General features: G+C 48.0%; 1 long non-coding RNA gene across 3 annotated transcripts in view; it reads left to right on the forward strand.

Annotated features, from left to right (window-relative positions):
* The window catches only part of LOC138296097 (uncharacterized), a 241,014-nt gene that overhangs the window by 73,108 nt on the left and 145,069 nt on the right, over positions 1-22,837 (forward strand). For all 3 annotated transcript variants that reach the window (XR_011203756.1, XR_011203757.1, XR_011203755.1), the window contains exons 3-4: positions 1,517-1,640; positions 19,843-19,966. This is a non-coding gene — a long non-coding RNA (uncharacterized lncRNA). The remainder of the gene's footprint in view (positions 1-1,516; positions 1,641-19,842; positions 19,967-22,837) is intronic.

Here is a 22,837-nt window from a genome sequence, read left to right on the forward strand (position 1 = left end):
ATAACCAGGGCCACGGGAGATATGTGGCAGTGGAGAGCCAAAAAATGTTGCCTCGCTGAGTAAATTATAAGGGAAGAAAAGTAAATTATGTGGTGTAATGCGGTTACTTTTATTTTTTTTACTTCTCAGGCATTAAAAGGGCCATATACTGTGCAGCAAGACGTGTTGCTGCTTTTTATGTAACTTGCAAACCGTTTGTGTTAGAAGCAACATTTCTTAATGAAATCTGCAGATTATGCAGCTGATAATGGATTATGTGGCAAATACAGCAAATCTATATGCAAAAGCATGCCACAGCTGCAAAATTGCATAATTCATTGTCCATGGATGTAACCCACAGCCTTCATTCTGAACAGTACCAACCTAGCTGTTTTGTTTTCTGAGAAAAATGGAGCATGGTATTAAAACACCTGTTAGGAATATACAAAATGGCAGAAAAGTCTGAGAATACCCTGTAGGTAGTAGATTCAGTGAATACATTGCAGGCAGGTCCTTGACAATCTCTCCTCTGCTGCTGCATTGCTCGCTTCTGTTTGTTGCCTAGTTCTCAATACCTTCTTCACCTCTCCCCATGTTTCTAATGCTTTCTACTGCTTTTATGCTTTGATTTCACTGTTTTCTCCCTCCTTTCCCCTCGTTTTCTTAGTGCTTTCTGCCTCATTTTCACTGCTTTCCCCCAATTTGCCATTCGAGCGTAGGGAGTATATGCACTGTCTCTCCGATAGCTAATCAGCCCCTGCCCCCAAAGATTTTACAATTATTCTATAAAGTGTGCAATGCTTAAATATGTCTAGACTTATTTGAACATTGCAGTCAAGTTATGTTACCTTTTTAAGAATGTAATAAATATTTTTCTGCTTTAAAAAAAAAGCAGTGTTACTTGCATAATGCCGGGACTGCTTTAATCATTTGCACCTCACCTGGGATGTCCGGTTGTTTACTGTGTCCATCAGTTCCATATTGTTTTACCCTATTGCTCATGCAGTTTATGTTAGACCCGTGTGTGCGCTCGCCCCTTGCAAGTTCCTCTCACAGGATTACCAGAGAACATCTAGCCAGTAATTAATTTAACCAGCTACCAATGTGAGTAAAGTTAGGGGTATTCAGGGCATATTCTCTTTCTCTTCTCTGCCAGCCCCTTTCTCCTTTCCACAAAAAAAACATTGGTGTTGGACAACTGTTGCTCAGCAGATGACAGAAAGATCACATAGCTCACTTCAGACTTTGAAAAATTGGAGTTCCTCAGCATGATCAACATTAATATGGTGTCAGCAGCAAACCTCTCTATACTCCCCAACCTGCAGAAAGTAAATACAGGGGTTCAATGAACATTAGGTTTTCGGTGATGGGTGGTGTGCAGCACCTGTAATGGCATATGGGTTCTGCAGTGTAACCTGCATAATTTGCATTGAAATGTTGGGTTATCCTAACTGGCAATTTAGAAGTACCTGCAACTTTATTTCTGAAATACGGATATAGCAAGTCTGTTACACTGTGGTGTATTTTTATTTACTAGTTGGAACTAAGTGATAACGGGATCTCCAGGGGTCTTGAAGTCTTGGCAGAGCAGACGGGCATGCCTTGCACATTTTAACCTGAGTGGCAACAAAATAAAGGACCTCAACACATTGAAGCCTCTGGTAAGTACAAGAGTGCAAACCAGTCCCAGCATTGAGCTGAGTATAACGTATGGGCAGGCTATGACTTTAGCTGTTTGTCTACCCGTGAACAGGCCAGTTAATAAAGTAGAAATGCTCTGTGTGCAGGCATGCAGTGGTTTGGATATGCCCTCGGCTATGGAACTGAATGAGCGCAGTGACAATCCAAAACAAGCTGCCCCACTTATATCTAAAATAACCTGCCCAAATCCAATCCCAAATAATCTGCCCCAATCCAAAACAATCTTCTGTGCTCCAATCTGACCAAAGCCACTCCACCTTAGTCTACTTCACCTCAATCCACTCCAGCCCACTCTGTTCACACTACCCAATCCAATTTCTGTTTATTCCTTTTGTCCCCCATTCTTGCCTGCTTTCCCACCTCCTTTCTAGCCCCGTCCACCGCCTCCTAGCACTCCTCCCAGGACCTACTTAATGGAGGCCGCACAGCAGATGCGTAGAGCTGGTGCACCACTGGCGTGCTGAAGGTTCCCCAATGGCAGGCCTGTCCGTGTGTGGACCAGGGCCTGTGCTAGGACCCCTGCCTCATCCATGTGAAAAATTGATTTCTTAAGTTCGCTTGAGGGCTCCACTTTTTTAAACTTTCAGTTCAACTTGTTCTGTGCTGTGAGCAAAATTGTATGCCTTCAGCTGCCCTGCTCAGTTTCGTTCTTACAAATGTGCTGGTTTCTTAGAATTACTTTCGAAACTTTGCAGATGGGCTAATCGCCCCATGTTCTTAGATATGTTATCTCTGTGTTTGAACATCCTGTTCTTGTGGTTCAACGGTGTTAAAGGAAATGTTTGCTTGAATGTGTTTGGAAATTATGATGCATGTATAGTGTGGTAAAGTGGGTTTTTGCAATAAAGACATTAAAAGTCTGAGGGAGAGGTCAGTTGCTTTTGGCCAAAGAGTGTCATCGACACTCTTTGGGGTGACCTGCTGCCACAAAATAAAATGCTATCTTGAAGTAAAATCCGAACCATTGTATTCTATCTTGTAGAAATTCAGCCTCTTACAAGAAGAGACTCATAAATTTATTTCACATCCACCCTGTGAAGTTACCCTGCTGTTGACCTCCTAGCCCTGGACCCCGGATCTCCCTATCACTACAACTGCTGCTCATCCCCGTGTACCACCAGCTGGCCTCACCTTCCGCACTAAGCAACCAACGCACCTGACACATCGACCGAGACCACCGCAAAAGAGCTCAAGTGTATCCTACTAAATGCACGTTCAATAGATAAACACTCCACCGAGGTCTGGGACTCAATCTTCATCCTACTCTCCGGGTGTCATCTTCCTCACAGAAACCTGTCTCAACCCCGCCTCTACATCAGAAATCGCTGCTGCCATCCCCGAAGATAACAAGGTAACACACCACAACTGAATCATCAAGCATGGAGGCGGAATCGCCATTATCTACAGGAAGACCATCTGCTGCTCAACATCTCCTGATGACCCACCATCATTAAACAAACACCTCAACTTCCAATTCCACACAGACAGAAAAAGCAACATCAGAGGCACCCTTGCTTACAGACCGCCAGGACCGCACCCCAGCTTCTTCAACGCCATCCCGGAACTCATCACCGTGCAAACAGTCCTCTCCGAGCACTGCATATTTCTAGGGGACCTCGACTTCCACCTCAATGACGCCAACTCCAGCAACCACCTGGAAACCTTGACCAACATCGGCCTAAAGCAGCTCCTTACCAACCCTACTCATGTCGCAGGACAGTGATACAACACTATCAGCTCTCACCAATCAGACTCTACACACAACCCTGAACAAGCAGCAAAGAGCTTCTCCCAGTGGATCACAGAGAGTGTGTACGCCATCGCCCCCACCAAGACAGCCAAGGTGAAAGCGTACAACAAACGAGCAAGCTGGTTCACAGAGAAACTTCACCCCTCCAAATGTAATTGTAACAAAATGATACTCCTCATCTTTGGGAACAACACCTCTCCATGGACTGATAAATGCTCAGCACACCCACTGCGGACCACACCCGCAACCTCAACACCATCCTGGATAGCAAGCTATCCATGAAGAAACAAGTTGATGCTGTCTCATCAGCCTGCTTCCAAACCCTTCACGTTCTCTGCCAGATCTTTAGGTGGCTCTCAACAGACGCCAGAAGAACTGTCATGCTGGCCCTCATCACCAGCAGTCTGGACTACAGAAGCACGCTTTATGTTGGAATCACAGCAGACCTCCTGTAGAGACTCCAAACAATACAGAACTCAGAGGTAAGACTCCTACTCTACCTCCCCCGAAGGACCCACATCACACCCAATCCCCAAAAACTGCACTTGCTCCTGATTCATAAGAGATGTTGTTTCAAGATGCTGACCCACGCCTACAAGGCAACAAATCAACAGATGCTTGACCTTCCACCAACAGGCCAGACACCTCCGATCAGCTTCCCTCTCACTTGAAGAAACCCCATGGATCCGTCGAGCCAACAGCAGATGTTGCTCCTTCTCGCACCTATTAGCCAAGGCTTGGAATAACCTCTCCCTGCATCTCATGTCCTCACTGTCACTCTAGCAGAGAACTAAAGACCTAGATGTTTGAATGATCATTCCTCTACACAGAAGCATATAGCTCAATTGCCTCGAGACCCTCACATGTGATTTGAGGCAATCTATAAATGTTTGTTTGATTGATACGCTATGTAACATCTCAAAGTGAATGCCCATTTCCTTTTCTGCCTCTTTTGCACCAATGTCTGTAGCTCACTTCACTCCTCCTCACTAAACACATCACTGTCCTTTTTATCATAACATCAACACACAGTGCTTAATATGTGCAGTTCTTTGATAGTGGTGGGCACATGCATTTATTTTTGGGCACAAAGGTTTCAGGGGTGCTTTAATGCATAGGTAAAATGGGCTCTGGCCCTGGGCTCCTGCCTTTTGGCGGGGGTGTGGGGTCGGGTCCTGATAGAGCTACCTCTGTTCTGCAGAGTATTGTCCTAATTACTTTTTATAATTCATAAACACATTGTTTTAAGTACTGTTTACCTATAATATATTTTTTAACATGAGTGATGTGTGATTCTGTTGTAGCCATTTTGCTGAGAAATGTTTGTTTGATGCAAGATCCATAAAAAGTTCCTTTTAGATAAAAACAGTACCCTCATGTATTGTAAATGTGAGGGTGTCACATATTATTTTCAGTAATAGTAGTGAGCTGCTCCCGTGTTACAATAATGGAAAGACTTCACGATCCCCGAAAATGAGATGTAAAAACTTTTATCATGTAGACCAGTGTGCAAGTGACCTGGCAAAAGAGCAAAAGGCAGAATGGGAAGGGGTTCAGGGTCATAGGAAAGCAATCACCAGGACAAAGTAGAGAAGAAATTGAACCTTCAAGTGTAAAATAAGGAGAAAGGAAGAGTAGGACGGTAGAAGAAAGTGGGATAAGGTGAAACCAAGTAAGTCTTTGTTGCCTTGGAACTGAGCAGCCCTGCAGACCAAGGGCAAAATACATTGAAGGCAAGATTTTTTGGCACCACACGCAATACTCACAAATTCATCTCAACACCCAACGCGTCCTCCTTGTGTAGCATTGCAACCAATTCACAAATATCGCAAAAAAATCATTCTCACACTTGTACGTAGTGGTCCATCCCCTGCCCCCTCCCAACTTGTTGCCAGGTTTTGATGCAGCTTTAACTGAAATGCACTGGCTTCCTGGTAAGCAGGTCCCCAGTGCCAGCCTTCCTTCCCCAAAACTAGATACCTGATCACTTGATCCTAAGTGACCAGGCTCTGTACCACCCTTGTAAGTCCCATAGTAAGTGTTACCTAGAGTTCCTATGTACTCAAGAGGGTCCCTAAGAGCTGTAGCAGAACTTACGCTACTCTTAGGGACCCAGCACTGACCTTTTGCAGACTGCCGTTGCAGACTGCGTGACAAGGTGCCCCCTAAAAGTGAAAACATGACATGGCTTACGGACTGTGTTCCATGTCCCCAAAACACTGCATGTAATATCTGTAAGTCACTCCTACAGCAGGCCTTATAGCCCAAAGGCAGGGTGTATAATATTATATGCGGGGCATATCTGCAAGAGCAGATATGCCCCTGCTATGTCTGTCGTTTCTTAGATATATTAAGTGAACAGGGAAACCATTTTAAATAGATGTGTTGGACACTGATTAATATGAGTTGCCCAGGTCCATGATGTCTTTAATGAAAATAGGGATGCTTGGTGTCAAACATCTCATGTTTATAAGCCCTGGCTGACTCCAGCGATGGATTTATGAATACACGCATCCAGAGCGCACCTTAGAGTTGCCTCATGAAAACCTACCAACTGCTACTGAGCTAACTGACCAGTTCTAGCCAGTTTGCCACCAACAGACTAGAGTCTGAGATCCAGGGGTGAGAGCCTTTGCTCTTTGGAGGTCAGAAACAAAGCTTCCCAGGGTGAGGTGTTGGACACCTCTTTCCATATGATGATCTGCATTCCAAGACAGATTGGGTCCCTCTCAGAGGGAGATGCCGACCCTCCAGTCCCAGAGCCCATCTGACACCTGGATATTCAGGAACATTAGCTATGTAGGAGGCATTTTGCATTTCTAGGCTCGACACACCCCTAGTGTGACCAGCCTGAAATGGACACACCCTAGGAAATTCTGCTTGTGTGTGGTGGAATATAGGACCTCTGGGCATGGTGTTGCCCACTCCCCACAGAAAGTGGTCATCTACAGGGTGTAGTGACTCCAGGGTTATGTAGCTGTAGGAACCAGGAACCCAGTTACTGTACACTCCTCCTGTAAATTTGTTTGCTGTGTCTTCACACACCCCACATTTGTTATACTGGTCCTCCCATGGATGTCCCTAGTATATGGTACCCAGGGCATGGGGACACCAGGGGTTCCCATGGTCTGCAGCATATTATGCATCCTATGGGGACCCATGTCAAATGTGTTTGATGAACTGCCATTGCGGCCTGCATGTAAAGGTCCATGCACCCTTTCACTACAGATCACTGCACCAGGTCCCTGTAAGTCACTCCTATGGCAGGCCCTCCTGGCCCAGAAGGCCTGCAGCAAGTGCCTGTGTGGGAGGGCACTCCTGCATGAGCGGAGATGCCCCCACAAACTGGGCTCAATTTTCCTGGACTTCATGAGTGCAGGGACGCCATTTTACATGTACACTGGTCATAGGTCACTACCTTTGTCCAGCTATATAATGGTAACTCCGATTCTGGGCATGTTTATTATCCAACATGTCTGACTCGTGGCCCAGGAAGGCAGAACACAAGAATTTCCTTTGGGAGAGGGAGGCAACACCCTCTCCCTTTGGGGAAAAAGTGTTACATGGCTTGGAAGGGGTAGCCTCACCAAGTCACTGGTATGCTTTGTTGGCCACATTTGGTGTCATCCTTGCATAAACCAATCTGCACCAGTTGAGGTACCCCTATTCCCTGATCTGTCCCGGAACAGAAAAATGGAAAGGGGAATGACCACTCCCCTGTATATCACCACCCCAGGGGTGGTGCCCAGAGCTCCTTCAGGTGACCCTTTGATTCTCCCATCATGACCCAAAGCTGGGCAGAGGCCTCTGGAAGCATCTTAGTGGCCAGATCAGGCAGGTGATGTCACAGCCCCCTCTTGATAGGTTGTCACGTGGTTAGGTGATCAGTTCCCCTTCCAGGGGTATTTAGGGTCTCCCTCTTGGGTGGGTTCCCAGATTCGACATGCAAGACTCTAGCGGGAATCCTCTGCATCGTTTACTGAAACGTCTGGTCACTCGAACCACAACTGGACTCCATAGGGACCTACAATCCGCATCTACAGCTACTCCTCTGCGCTGCAACATTGTTTCTCTGGCTTCTTCTAGCAACTGCAATATTTCCCCAGCTGTGCAGCGTATGAGGGCGGCAAGTCTTCAGTCTGCACTGAGAAGCAAACTTCACTTGGAATGAAGGAGTCACTCCCCTGCATCTGCAGGCATCCTGCTGTAATGACGACCGGCTGCATGGATCTCCTCTCCTATGGAACTGTGTGGATCCTACGTCACAGGTGATGGTCTGGAGTGGTCCTCTGGGTCCTCTCTACCAGCTGTCCAACTTGGGTAAAGGTAGGACCTTCCCTTCTCCTTGCATAGCGTCTCTTGCAACTGACAAGGCTTGATGGCACCTCCTCTTCAGTCTTTGTGCAGTTCCAGCCCAAATCACTCTTCCCTGCGACGCTCAGCCCTCTGCATGGTTATTCAGTGGTGTGGGACTCCTTTCTAAGTGTCCTGCATGGGCCTCACCGTGACTCCTGTGCTCCTTGCCTGTGAGTCATCTGTGTGGGCTGCCTCTTCTTCTTTGGACTCTATACACCGCTGAGTGTTTCCAGGGACTTCCCCCATTGCTTGAGCTCCATCCCCCCTTGGCCTTCCTGGTCCCCTGCAGCTCCACTTCTAGCCAACTGCAAAATTTGCTTTTTCCAAGTCTTGTTGGTGGTTTTTCCACTCCACAGACCGACTGCAATCCTTCATCCAGCATTGTAAGTCCGCATCACCCAGGAACTCTTCATCTGCTCCAGTGCTGACCATCTTCCTTCCACCGTTGATCAACTCCTGCATCCACCTAACCCACCCCCGGTCTTCAGTTTTGTCTGCTGCTTTTCAGTGTTCTCGATTTGCTTTTTAAGCCTATTCCTGCTTGTTACTGTACATATATAGTATGTTTACTTACCTACTATTGGAGTATTGCCTAGCTAGTTTTTTTAGTGTTTATATTACTGTAATAAAGAGCCTTTATTTTCATAGTGCTGAGTGCCTTCTTCCATTTCTGTAAGTGCTGTATGACTACAGTGGTATTGCATGAGCTTCGCATGTCTCCTAAATAAGCCTTGGCTGCTTATCCACAGCTACCTCTAGAGGGCCTGGCTTCCTAGACACTGATTCCACCTCACTGATAAGGAAATACCTGGACCTTGTATAAGGTGATCATACAATAGGTACTCACCACACACCAGGCCAGATTCCTACAGTACTCCAGTGATTACTACCCTCCACACCGCCCCCTAAATTGAGTATTTAGGGGAACCCCAGATACCACATTGTAGGAAGCTGGCTCTGGATATGCTATATCAAAATGAGATATAGGGGGTCATTCTGACCCTGGCGGTCCATGACCGCCATGGCGGAGGGCGGCGGAAGCACCGCCAACAGGCTGGCGGTGCTTCCTGGGCGATTCTGACCCGCCGCAGTCAGAAAAGGGGAGCCAGCGGTTTCCCGCCGGTTTCCCGCCGGTTTCTCGCTGGCCCAGGGAATCCGCCATGGCGGCGCTGCTTGCAGCACCGCCATGGGGATTCCGACCGCCTTCCCGCCAGCCTGTTTCTGGCGGTGTTCACCGCCAAAACCAGGATGGCGGGAACGGGTGCCGTGGGGCCCCTGGGGGCCCCTGCACTGCCCATGCCACTGGCATGGGCAGTGCAGGGGCCCCCTAACAGGGCCCCACAAAGATTTTCACTGTCTGCTGTGCAGACAGTGAAAATCGCGACGGTGCCACTGCACCCGTCGCACCCCTGCAACTCCGCCGGCTCCATTCCGAGCCGGCTTCATTGTTGAAGGGGCTTTCCCGCTGGGACGGCCGGCGGTCTTCTGGCGGTTGCCCGCCGGCCCAGTGGGAAAGCCGGAATGGCGGCCGCGGTCTTTTGACCGCGGAGCGGTCTTTCGGCGGGAACCGCTTGGCGGGCGGTGACCGCCATAGTCTGCACAGAGTCCAGGGATTCACCAGATTAAAAAAATATATTATACTTAAGGCTGTTTTGTGGTACTGTGGTCGAGCAGTTAGGCTTATCAGAGTGTAGTGCAAAGCATTTTTTGTACGCACACAGGTAATAAACTTAAACTTCAGGCCAATTTGTTTTAGATATCAAAAATTGGTTTTGTCCATGACCGCGAAATGAAAATGATTAGGAGTAAAGCTTACCTTGAATTAACCTGACCACTAAGAATAATTTGATATATTACCATTTACAAATGAATATATTCATACACATATCAATGTAGCAATAAAAGGGATTGACAATTAATTGCTGCTTCTTACAAGTATGGTTGCACATTTTGCTTACATTATACAATAACACAAAATCCCTATGAATGTAACTTACCTTGAAAAGTGAAATTTTTAGAAAGACGACGTAGAACTCGCTTCTGTACTTTGCCCCAACCACGTGGATACACGTTTAGAAACACAATTTAGCAGCTCATTGTATTTGTTAGCCTCCATTGTGCTGTAAAATGACGAAATTGGTGAATACATGAGAAATGTAGTAAACACTGTAGGCTTTCATAAATAATGGAAAAGAAGGACATGTGTTATGCTTTAACAAATGGCAGTACATTGATTAATTGCTACTGATAAAAGTGAAAGGAACAAAAAAATAATTGTGTGGTTGTGTACCTCTCCTACAAAGCCTCACTCACATAAGCCACAACTACTCACCACACCCGCACAAAAAGCTTGACACTTATAACATCTTAAATTCATGCAGAAATATTACCCAAAGGTCAGATGCAGGTTAGTATTTGTGAGGGCACCCCTGAATGACCAGAGATTCCACTATGTCTGTATACCACCTCTAGTGATTCTGGACACGAAGCTTCACTTATGTATTCAGCTACATTAATTATGCTGAATTTTAAGTACACAAGCTGTTGAGCAATGTTCTGCCTCTGGCAGCTGCAGATCCCTGGCTCAGACAGGCTCCCTCTCTAATCGTGGGTCAATTTTACTGGAATTACCAGCTCTGTGATTGTCTGAGTACCACAAGGGTGTTAATGTCTGACAGCTCTTTGAAAACGATGGATGACGACCAAACGGACGGTGCACTAAGAACTGGACGGATAACTAAGTATAGCCCCAAAGTCTCCTTCCCAGATGATTCACCTACTGGAGTGTTTGCTTAACTACTATAGTCTGACCGCCTACTTTTTACTTTCACTTTTCTTTGACATGCGCTTATCTCGTGGCCATTTAAGCCCTTTCTTTGGCACTTCACAACATTGCCTAATAGATCGCTCCTTCATTCAGTCAGGCAAAGCACACGAACGAAGCCCCCCCTAGCTCCAACAGTGTGACCTGCTCAAATGTATTTATTTATTAGGAAATCATCATTACAATGCTGATCTCGTGGCCATTTAAGCCCTTTCTTTGGCGCTTCACAACATTGCCTAACAGATCGCTCCTTCATTCCGTCAGGCAAAGCACACGAACGAAGCTCCCCCCCCCCCCAGTTCCAACAGTGGGACCAGCTCAAACGCATTTATTTATTAGGAAATCATAATTACAACATTAGGGTGCTTACATGAAGAAAAAATGTCCTTGATGCGCACAAGTAATTTATAAACGCGACCGTTGGCAAGCTCAACAATAGAACAGTACCTTCTGCAGCAAAATCTTCAAAGAAGATGGCGGGGAGGACGTGGTAACATATATATATATATATATATATATATATATATATCAAAAACGTACAGGGCTGCGATAGGCTATCGCTTCGCTCCACTGCACCGTGCAACTCCATGATTGGAGCGAGGGAGAAAACAACATGAAATAAGTTTAACATTTTCAGTTAAATGTTTCGCTCACAAAACAACGTATGTGTAGGTTAGCTAGTGGGCCACGCCCGGCCCGGAGGATAAATAAGACGCGTGCACACAGTACTCTGTCTGCAGGGGAAACTGCATCAGCGCAGTCCCTTATTTATTAAATCACCTCGGTTCCGCGTTCCGTCCGGATACGCGGAACCAGCTACAAAGTATAGAAGAGGCCGGGTGGCTCTCTACATTCCTCCCATGTTTTACTTCACACAGAAAAGGGGAAATAACCCAAAACAAACAAAAACACAAATGTATACATCTGACTACACACAAAATGTCAAAAACGCTTAATAGGGTGCATGCGGCATCTGAGAACGAAACTCTTCTGATTTCAAGGCAGCCAGGATCACACACACGGATGCCTATGGACTCAGTGAACATACAAAGTCTCGGAGCCGACTGTTAGGGACCGGATTGGGGCGTAGATTATAACGTCCGCCCCTACTTGGGGATCCCTCCGCAAGGCCGTCTTCACCTGGATGATGTCGTGCACTTGGCGTCGCCACCGGAGCGTCCCCATTCCTGGCCTCCTCAGCCCCAGACTCCAACGTGGAGTCATCGACCTCTTCTTCCTGATTTATAATGGGAGTTCCGGCACTCCTAAAGTACGATGCATTTCTGGTGACCCTCTTACTGCCTCACGCTGCGGTCAACATGGCACCCTGTACACTTACAACTTGCCAGGGTTCGGGCTCAAACGGAGTCTGGAATTTTCCTCCTGGCCGGCAATTCCTCACCACCACTTGGTCTCCCTTTTGAAACCCTCGATATTTACTTCGCCTTCGCTCGGTGGCTTTGCGATTAGTACGCTCCCTACGTCGTTGCGTGGCTTCAACATCAAGCTCGGGTGCGACCCAATGGGGACCAGACGGAATGCAATCCCTGGGAGGGACCTTGAACATCAGTGCGGCCGGGGCACACCCTGTAGTACTGTGGGGGGTCTGGCGATAAGCACTCAAAAATTCGCATAGACATTTCTCACTGTCTTCTCTTTGTTCGACGCCTATTCTGAGAGCTCGGTTTAAAGTTTGCATAAACCTTTCCACATCGCCATTTGCTTGCGGTCCGTAGGGCATAACCTTACGATGACGTATGGCCAAACCCTCCAGGTAAGACCGAAATTCCTGTCCGTGGAAAGGCGGGCCGTTATCTGTCCTGACTTCGTCGGGGAGGCCAAACATGGCGAATGTTTTCTGAAGTACCGGCCTCACATTCTCAAACGCTGTGGAAGACACAACGTCCACGACAGGGAACTTGGTGCACGAGTCAATAATGACGATTGTCAGCCGCCCATCGGGGAAGCTCCCAAAGTCCAGGCTGACTTTTGTCCATGGCTTCACCTCGCCGGCTCAGTGACCACGGGGCAACAGGGTGGATCCCCGGAGGTGATGATACAGGAATGGCACTTTCCCACCAGTTCATCCACCTGGCTGTCCATGCCGGGGAACCATACCTTGGCCCGCAATCTTGCTTTAGTCTTTGCAGCGCCTTGATGGCCTTGGTGTGCTAGCTCCACTACTTTGGCCCACAGACTCTGGGGCAGCACGATTCTCCTTCCTCTCAGGACCAGCCCTTGTCCATCCGTGGACAATTCATCTCGCACCCTCCACATTCCTTGCATGGCCGCTTTGTACTCCTGATTGGCTACTTTGGTTCCTTCCAGGAACAACTTCCATTCTTTGTGTTGGAGCGCTTCTTTAACCTGGTTGAGGGTTGCGTCCACCTTGGAGGCGTCTACAATGTCCCCTACACTCAAGGCCTTAGGACACGCCGATTGCACCACCATGTTGACAAATATCTCTGTACTCTCCTCATCATTCTACTGAGAGTCATCGGATGTGACCAGGGACGGGTGACGAGACAAGTAATCTGCAGGGTTATTCACTCCTGGCCGATAGACAACTGTAAATCGGTAGGGTTGCAATAGAACAGTCCACCGTTCTATCCGTGGAGGCGCCAGACGAGGACAGCCAGCAAACAATGCGACCAAACGCTTGTGATCAGTCACTACCCGGAACTCTTGGCCATACAGGTATAAATGGAAATGTTTACAAGCCCACCGGATCGCCAGGGCCTCCCGTTCTATTTGGGCATAGCGTGTTTCTACTGACGACAGAGCTCTACTGGCATATGCAACTGGAACCCACTCCTGTGGGTTTTGCTCTTGAAGAAGAACAGCACCTAGCCCTACTGGACTAGCATCTACCACGACCTCGGTTCGCCGGTGAGGGTTGAAGTATGCCATCGTTGACTTGTCGAGTAGCGCTGTCTTGATGTCGGCAAACGCTTTGTCCGCCATTGGACTCCATTCCCACCGATGCCCAGTCTTTGTGAGTTGTCTGAGGGGTTCAGCCATGGTCGCAAGCTGCGGGATGAATCTACCACAATATGTTGCCATGCCCAGGAAGCTTCTTACTTCTGTGGTGTTCCTCGGAATTGGTGCCTGACGGATAGCATCCGCTTTACGAGGGTCAACTTGCAGACCGTTCTTTGAAAAGACATAGCCAAAAAACTCTACTGACGTCTGATAGAACGCACATTTATTTTTATGGAGTGTTAAACCTGCCTCTGATAACCTTTGCAGTGTCGCTCTTAGGTGTCGATGATGTTCTTCTCAGGTTTTGGAGTATATGAGGATGTCATCGCTCAAGTTGATTACCCCTTGCAGTCCTGAGAGCGTCTCCCTTATCACGTTTTGAAAGACTTCGGCGGCCGAGGATACCCCAAAGCTTAGTCTTTTGTATCGCCTGAGTCCCACATGTGTTGAAAAGGTGGTGATATTTCTACTGTCAGGCTCCAGTTCCAGCTGGTGATACCCAGCATTGAGGTCTAGCTTCGAGAACCACTGTGCACCATTCAGATCTGCTATGATGTCGTCCATCGTAGGTGTTATGTGCCGCTCCCTTTTGATCGCCTTGTTGGGTAGGCGCATGTCGACACATAGACGGATAGCACCAGGTTGCTTTCGGCGCTATTACCAACGGCGACACCCACGGTGTGGGCCCTTCTACCTTCTCGATCACTCCTTGATCTTCGAGTAGTTGTAGTTCCTTTTCCACGGCGGGTCGTAGGTGAAACGGAACTCGTCTATGCCTGAGAGCAACAGGTGTCACGCTGTGGTCTATATGTAGCTTAACACTTTTGCCTTTGAGTCGCCCTAGGCCTTCGAAAAGCTGCGGAAACTCGTTAACTAACCGTTCAGCGTGAGAGTCATATATTTGTCGCACAAAAAATACTAGTTCAAGCTCCTCCGCGGTGTGGCACCCCAACAGCGTACCTCGGTCTCCAGCTACCACGTAGAACCTTGCCAGTGCTGCCGCTTGTTCGCTGGATACTGACACCTCCACCATGCCCTTCAGAGGGAGCGGTTCTCTGCCGCCATAATTGTAGATTTTGGTGGTGGTTGGGGAGAGCACTGGTGCGGGGGTTAGCTGCCTGAAGAGAGTCTCATCCATGACATTCACCGATGCGCCTGTGTCTATAAGCACTGTCGCTGGCTTGCCGTTAATGTGGACCTTGCTCATGGGTGGAGGTCGCCTTTTCAGTTGCTTCTCACCAGTGAACGAGATGACAAAGATGTCTTCGTCTTCATCCTCTTCGAAGATGGGGTTTTTCTGAGTCATCGTCTCGCTAGAATTATTAGCTTCGGTGGTCACACTTCTGACCTTGGTGTCTCTTCCTCTCCGGTTCCCTGGCCATTTTTCTCCAGACCTGCATACTCTCGCAAAATGGTTGCCCTTGCCACACTTGTCACATTGTTTTCCTTTGGCAGGGCACACCATGGGTGGTTTGTGATCATACCCACAGCTTCGGCAGGTGCGAGCATTTCGTCCGCCAAAGTTTACCTTTCGTCCTGACGGTTGACGCGTTTGGATGGCCTCCACTTGCTCTTCCTTCACCGGGACCGGGGGTGCAGTTGACGCAGCTGCCAGGGACTGCCCCCTTACTGCTGCCATGGCGTCTGCTCTCACTGCTGATAACTCATGTGAATGCGCTAGCATCAGAATGTCATCAAGGGGCATACCCTGCTGGCGTAGGATGAGTTTCCTTAGTGCATTTGACCGACATCCTTGAATAATCTGCGCCCTGATCTCTTCTTGTTGATTCAGGCCTACGCATGAGCTTGCTAGTTTTCTTAATCGGGCATAGAACATGTCCATTGATTCAACATCAGTTTGGTGAGCCTGCCGAAGTTTAAAACGCTCAAAGTCTGAATTTAGTTGTGGGTCAAAGTGTTTATTGAGAGCTTCGACCGCCGCATTAAAGTCCGACTTATCACCTGTGTTGGGGAGCGCATCAAACAGTTCTTGCAGCTCATCCCCTCCCATTAACAGCATGAGAGACCTGCGCACGGCCCCGTCTGTCTCTCTCGTGGCGCAGAAGTAATTCTCCAGTCGGTTCAGCCATAGGCGCCATCTTGGCGAAGCAGTGGCTGGGACAATCAGTTGGCTAAATGGTGGCAGTGCTGTTACTGACGGGTGGGCATTGGGGCCCACTTGCACAGGCGCTTGGGGGTTCTCCTGCGGTGGGGCACTCATGGTGTGCTTTGGTTTCTTGTGCCCCTGCTCCTTCATATGTTCGTTTTCCCACTATTTATTTACTTCTTTATTTACCGTTTTTTTTTTTCTTCTCTCTAAGGCTTCCTGGCCACTGTATTGTTTCGTTTTCTGTATCTTTCCCCGATTTTTTTTGTTTTTTGTTTGGTGGGGGGGCTCCTGCCCCTCTGGCTCTTATGCTGTGTTCCCCTCTCTGGGGAGCACAGCCCGAGCGACCTGAAGGCGGGGGTGCGTGTGCCCTGGATAGCACACGCCCCACGTGGTGTTACTGGGCTGCCGGGCCGGAGCGCTGCCTCTGGTCCCGTTTCTGCACACGTTAATTTCTTTTTTGATTTTTTTTTTTCTTTAGCTGCCTCGCAGCTTCTTTGTGCTGTGCGCGCCTCCCGGGCGACAGCACAGCCACTCAACCGAGTACGGGACGCCAAATGTCCCTCGCGGCAAGGAGGCGGGGCGCGCCTCACAACTTAGAGCGCCCCGTGTCACTTGCCTGCTGGAGGTCCGACGCTACCAGCCCCGCTTGGCGTGGAGCTCCAGATCGTTTCTTCTCCTCTTCTGGAGACGACGCGGGGTGTCAGCTGGCCCGCTCGTCGCCACTGTAGGTTAGCTAGTGGGCCACGCCCGGCCCGGAGGATAAATAAGACGCGTGCACACAGTACTTTGTCTGCAGGGGAAACTGCGTCAGCGCAGTCCCTTATTTATTAAATTACATCGGTTCCGCGTTCCGTCCGGATATGCGGAACCAGCTACAAAGTATAGAAGAGGCCGGGTGGCTCTCTACATCATGCACACAAAATGGGTCAGCCACATACAGGCAGTGAATTTTGTGAAAGTGCGCATGCGTTATTCTGTAGGTATGCACACAAACCACAGGTGAACTAGCGGGAATGAGGTGCTTGAAATGTCTCACAGTGCGCATGCGCACAATATTATGCATGTGCACAAACTACAGGCGGACTGCTATGGATGGGATCCTGGCACATACAGTACACCGGCACAGTCTTTGTGCGCTCCCTCTCGTGTTCGCATGCGTACAATGATATGCATGCGCAGTATGTATTTTTTACAAACATTTATGCGAATCAGTTGCAGGCAGGCAGTGGACAGGTCCTCAAAAGGATTTGCCAATACAGAAGCCCTGTCTCACCCCAGGAGGCTCTCTGCGGCATCCGCCTGCACCCGCTACCAGGGCAGAAACGGCTGATGGGCATGAGAAGCAGCAGGTGCTGGCGGGCGGGCGGGCGGACGTTGCAGAGGTGAGCCTCCTGGGGCGGGAGGGTGGCGATGAGGACGAAGGAGCAAGGGGGTTCGGACGGGAGGATGTTGCAGTGGCCAGGTCCTGGACAGCTTCCGCCATCAAAGCAGAAGCTCCCTCTCCCTCCAGAAGGCTCTTCTCTGCGGCATCCTCCTGCCCGCTGCTAGGGCACAAACGGACGGACGGCTTGGGGATGTAAACGACGGAGTGGCGTCCTCCCGCCTGCACCCGCTGCTCTGGCTGCTAGGGCACAAACGGGATGGGTGAAAAGGACGGAGCAGCAGGAGTATGCCACAGAGGAGAGCCTCCTGGGCCGGGATGGGGCATGCCTGCCTGCTTTTGGCCTCCATTACTGGCAGATCCTGACCAGCAGCCGAAGGCCTCCCGGTTCCGAGCAAGAGACGGCACCATCTCTTTTGGTAAGACAGACCTTTAGGGGTTTCCATTTTCATGGAGGGAGAAGGTGACTGTACTGAAATGTTCGTTAAAGCAGAGCATATGTTGTTACAACTTGACCCTTCCATTCAACCGCCTTAGGCTGCATACAGTGGAGAGACCCCGTCACACAAGGAACCCTGACGTGTTCACTAAAAATGAGGGCCTTTCTTAACAAATAAGGGTCGCCCAAGCAGTAATGTGCTTTCTTATGGTACTGTGGGACTTTTAAAAGTGATAGAGAAAAAGATGTTCAGTGTACTGGACGACAGCAGATGGCGATGGCATTAAAACTAGAAAAGGCATTATATGTAAGAAAGTGCATCTACTTTCTGAAGGACACACTACAGCCCCTGTTGCTACGTGAAACTAGTATAAAGGGAGCTACAGGCAGCATTTTCAGAGGCTGCAAGCATTTCCTGATCAGATGTACGCTTTATCCATTTCAGTCTGCAGGTGGTCGATGCAGGGGGACAGCACTGTGACTGGTACCTCCCGTTCATGCATGTGATGTTACACTCTAACACTTTCAGTCCAATGCACGAGCTCATTACCTTAGCACTGAACCAAACATCATGCCTTGCGCGGCAATAACCCTCCCCTGGGGCAGTTGCCCCTCGCAGCCACCAGAATTCCCTTTCCCATCCTGCCCAGGAGTACATTTCAGTCCAGGTGTTCTGCACATTGCTACATGCTGTAACTGTGGATACCCTGAACCCTCTCACCTGCCCTAAACAAACATCCACGCACCTTTTGTTTAATTAAGACAACACTTTTATTAATGTGCTGTCTGCTATTGTGTTCTGATATAACCAGGGCCACGGGAGATATGTGGCAGTGGAGAGCCAAAAAATGTTGCCTCGCTGAGTAAATTATAAGGGAAGAAAAGTAAATTATGTGGTGTAATGCGGTTACTTTTATTTTTTTTACTTCTCAGGCATTAAAAGGGCCATATACTGTGCAGCAAGACGTGTTGCTGCTTTTTATGTAACTTGCAAACCGTTTGTGTTAGAAGCAACATTTCTTAATGAAATCTGCAGATTATGCAGCTGATAATGGATTATGTGGCAAATACAGCAAATCTATATGCAAAAGCATGCCACAGCTGCAAAATTGCATAATTCATTGTCCATGGATGTAACCCACAGCCTTCATTCTGAACAGTACCAACCTAGCTGTTTTGTTTTCTGAGAAAAATGGAGCATGGTATTAAAACACCTGTTAGGAATATACAAAATGGCAGAAAAGTCTGAGAATACCCTGTAGGTAGTAGATTCAGTGAATACATTGCAGGCAGGTCCTTGACAATCTCTCCTCTGCTGCTGCATTGCTCGCTTCTGTTTGTTGCCTAGTTCTCAATACCTTCTTCACCTCTCCCCATGTTTCTAATGCTTTCTACTGCTTTTATGCTTTGATTTCACTGTTTTCTCCCTCCTTTCCCCTCGTTTTCTTAGTGCTTTCTGCCTCATTTTCACTGCTTTCCCCCAATTTGCCATTCGAGCGTAGGGAGTATATGCACTGTCTCTCCGATAGCTAATCAGCCCCTGCCCCCAAAGATTTTACAATTATTCTATAAAGTGTGCAATGCTTAAATATGTCTAGACTTATTTGAACATTGCAGTCAAGTTATGTTACCTTTTTAAGAATGTAATAAATATTTTTCTGCTTTAAAAAAAAAGCAGTGTTACTTGCATAATGCCGGGACTGCTTTAATCATTTGCACCTCACCTGGGATGTCCGGTTGTTTACTGTGTCCATCAGTTCCATATTGTTTTACCCTATTGCTCATGCAGTTTATGTTAGACCCGTGTGTGCGCTCGCCCCTTGCAAGTTCCTCTCACAGGATTACCAGAGAACATCTAGCCAGTAATTAATTTAACCAGCTACCAATGTGAGTAAAGTTAGGGGTATTCAGGGCATATTCTCTTTCTCTTCTCTGCCAGCCCCTTTCTCCTTTCCACAAAAAAAACATTGGTGTTGGACAACTGTTGCTCAGCAGATGACAGAAAGATCACATAGCTCACTTCAGACTTTGAAAAATTGGAGTTCCTCAGCATGATCAACATTAATATGGTGTCAGCAGCAAACCTCTCTATACTCCCCAACCTGCAGAAAGTAAATACAGGGGTTCAATGAACATTAGGTTTTCGGTGATGGGTGGTGTGCAGCACCTGTAATGGCATATGGGTTCTGCAGTGTAACCTGCATAATTTGCATTGAAATGTTGGGTTATCCTAACTGGCAATTTAGAAGTACCTGCAACTTTATTTCTGAAATACGGATATAGCAAGTCTGTTACACTGTGGTGTATTTTTATTTACTAGTTGGAACTAAGTGATAACGGGATCTCCAGGGGTCTTGAAGTCTTGGCAGAGCAGACGGGCATGCCTTGCACATTTTAACCTGAGTGGCAACAAAATAAAGGACCTCAACACATTGAAGCCTCTGGTAAGTACAAGAGTGCAAACCAGTCCCAGCATTGAGCTGAGTATAACGTATGGGCAGGCTATGACTTTAGCTGTTTGTCTACCCGTGAACAGGCCAGTTAATAAAGTAGAAATGCTCTGTGTGCAGGCATGCAGTGGTTTGGATATGCCCTCGGCTATGGAACTGAATGAGCGCAGTGACAATCCAAAACAAGCTGCCCCACTTATATCTAAAATAACCTGCCCAAATCCAATCCCAAATAATCTGCCCCAATCCAAAACAATCTTCTGTGCTCCAATCTGACCAAAGCCACTCCACCTTAGTCTACTTCACCTCAATCCACTCCAGCCCACTCTGTTCACACTACCCAATCCAATTTCTGTTTATTCCTTTTGTCCCCCATTCTTGCCTGCTTTCCCACCTCCTTTCTAGCCCCGTCCACCGCCTCCTAGCACTCCTCCCAGGACCTACTTAATGGAGGCCGCACAGCAGATGCGTAGAGCTGGTGCACCACTGGCGTGCTGAAGGTTCCCCAATGGCAGGCCTGTCCGTGTGTGGACCAGGGCCTGTGCTAGGACCCCTGCCTCATCCATGTGAAAAATTGATTTCTTAAGTTCGCTTGAGGGCTCCACTTTTTTAAACTTTCAGTTCAATTTGTTCTGTGCTGTGAGCAAAATTGTATGCCTTCAGCAGCCCTGCTCAGTTTCGTTCTTACAAATGTGCTGGTTTCTTAGAATTACTTTTGAAACTTTGCAGATGGGCTAATCGCCCCATGTTCTTAGATATGTTATCTCTGTGTTTGAACATCCTGTTCTTGTGGTTCAACGGTGTTAAAGGAAATGTTTGCTTGAATGTGTTTGGAAATTATGATGCATGTATAGTGTGGTAAAGTGGGTTTTTGCAATAAAGACATTAAAAGTCTGAGGGAGAGGTCAGTTGCTTTTGGCCAAAGAGTGTCATCGACACTCTTTGGGGTGACCTGCTGCCACAAAATAAAATGCTATCTTGAAGTAAAATCCGAACCATTGTATTCTATCTTGTAGAAATTCAGCCTCTTACAAGAAGAGACTCATAAATTTATTTCACATCCACCCTGTGAAGTTACCCTGCTGTTGACCTCCTAGCCCTGGACCCCGGATCTCCCTATCACTACAACTGCTGCTCATCCCCGTGTACCACCAGCTGGCCTCACCTTCCGCACTAAGCAACCAACGCACCTGGCACATCGACCGAGACCACCGCAAAAGAGCTCAAGTGTATCCTACTAAATGCACGTTCAATAGATAAACACTCCACCGAGGTCTGGGACTCAATCTTCATCCTACTCTCCGGGTGTCATCTTCCTCACAGAAACCTGTCTCAACCCCGCCTCTACATCAGAAATCGCTGCTGCCATCCCCGAAGATAACAAGGTAACACACCACAACTGAATCATCAAGCATGGAGGCGGAATCGCCATTATCTACAGGAAGACCATCTGCTGCTCAACATCTCCTGATGACCCACCATCATTAAACAAACACCTCAACTTCCAATTCCACACAGACAGAAAAAGCAACATCAGAGGCACCCTTGCTTACAGACCGCCAGGACCGCACCCCAGCTTCTTCAACGCCATCCCGGAACTCATCACCGTGCAAACAGTCCTCTCCGAGCACTGCATATTTCTAGGGGACCTCGACTTCCACCTCAATGACGCCAACTCCAGCAACCACCTGGAAACCTTGACCAACATCGGCCTAAAGCAGCTCCTTACCAACCCTACTCATGTCGCAGGACAGTGATACAACACTATCAGCTCTCACCAATCAGACTCTACACACAACCCTGAACAAGCAGCAAAGAGCTTCTCCCAGTGGATCACAGAGAGTGTGTACGCCATCGCCCCCACCAAGACAGCCAAGGTGAAAGCGTACAACAAACGAGCAAGCTGGTTCACAGAGAAACTTCACCCCTCCAAATGTAATTGTAACAAAATGATACTCCTCATCTTTGGGAACAACACCTCTCCATGGACTGATAAATGCTCAGCACACCCACTGCGGACCACACCCGCAACCTCAACACCATCCTGGATAGCAAGCTATCCATGAAGAAACAAGTTGATGCTGTCTCATCAGCCTGCTTCCAAACCCTTCACGTTCTCTGCCAGATCTTTAGGTGGCTCTCAACAGACGCCAGAAGAACTGTCATGCTGGCCCTCATCACCAGCAGTCTGGACTACAGAAGCACGCTTTATGTTGGAATCACAGCAGACCTCCTGTAGAGACTCCAAACAATACAGAACTCAGAGGTAAGACTCCTACTCTACCTCCCCCGAAGGACCCACATCACACCCAATCCCCAAAAACTGCACTTGCTCCTGATTCATAAGAGATGTTGTTTCAAGATGCTGACCCACGCCTACAAGGCAACAAATCAACAGATGCTTGACCTTCCACCAACAGGCCAGACACCTCCGATCAGCTTCCCTCTCACTTGAAGAAACCCCATGGATCCGTCGAGCCAACAGCAGATGTTGCTCCTTCTCGCACCTATTAGCCAAGGCTTGGAATAACCTCTCCCTGCATCTCATGTCCTCACTGTCACTCTAGCAGAGAACTAAAGACCTAGATGTTTGAATGATCATTCCTCTACACAGAAGCATATAGCTCAATTGCCTCGAGACCCTCACATGTGATTTGAGGCAATCTATAAATGTTTGTTTGATTGATACGCTATGTAACATCTCAAAGTGAATGCCCATTTCCTTTTCTGCCTCTTTTGCACCAATGTCTGTAGCTCACTTCACTCCTCCTCACTAAACACATCACTGTCCTTTTTATCATAACATCAACACACAGTGCTTAATATGTGCAGTTCTTTGATAGTGGTGGGCACATGCATTTATTT

Source organism: Pleurodeles waltl, chromosome 5, assembly GCF_031143425.1.
Source record: "Pleurodeles waltl isolate 20211129_DDA chromosome 5, aPleWal1.hap1.20221129, whole genome shotgun sequence".
NCBI lineage: Eukaryota > Metazoa > Chordata > Amphibia > Caudata > Salamandridae > Pleurodeles > Pleurodeles waltl.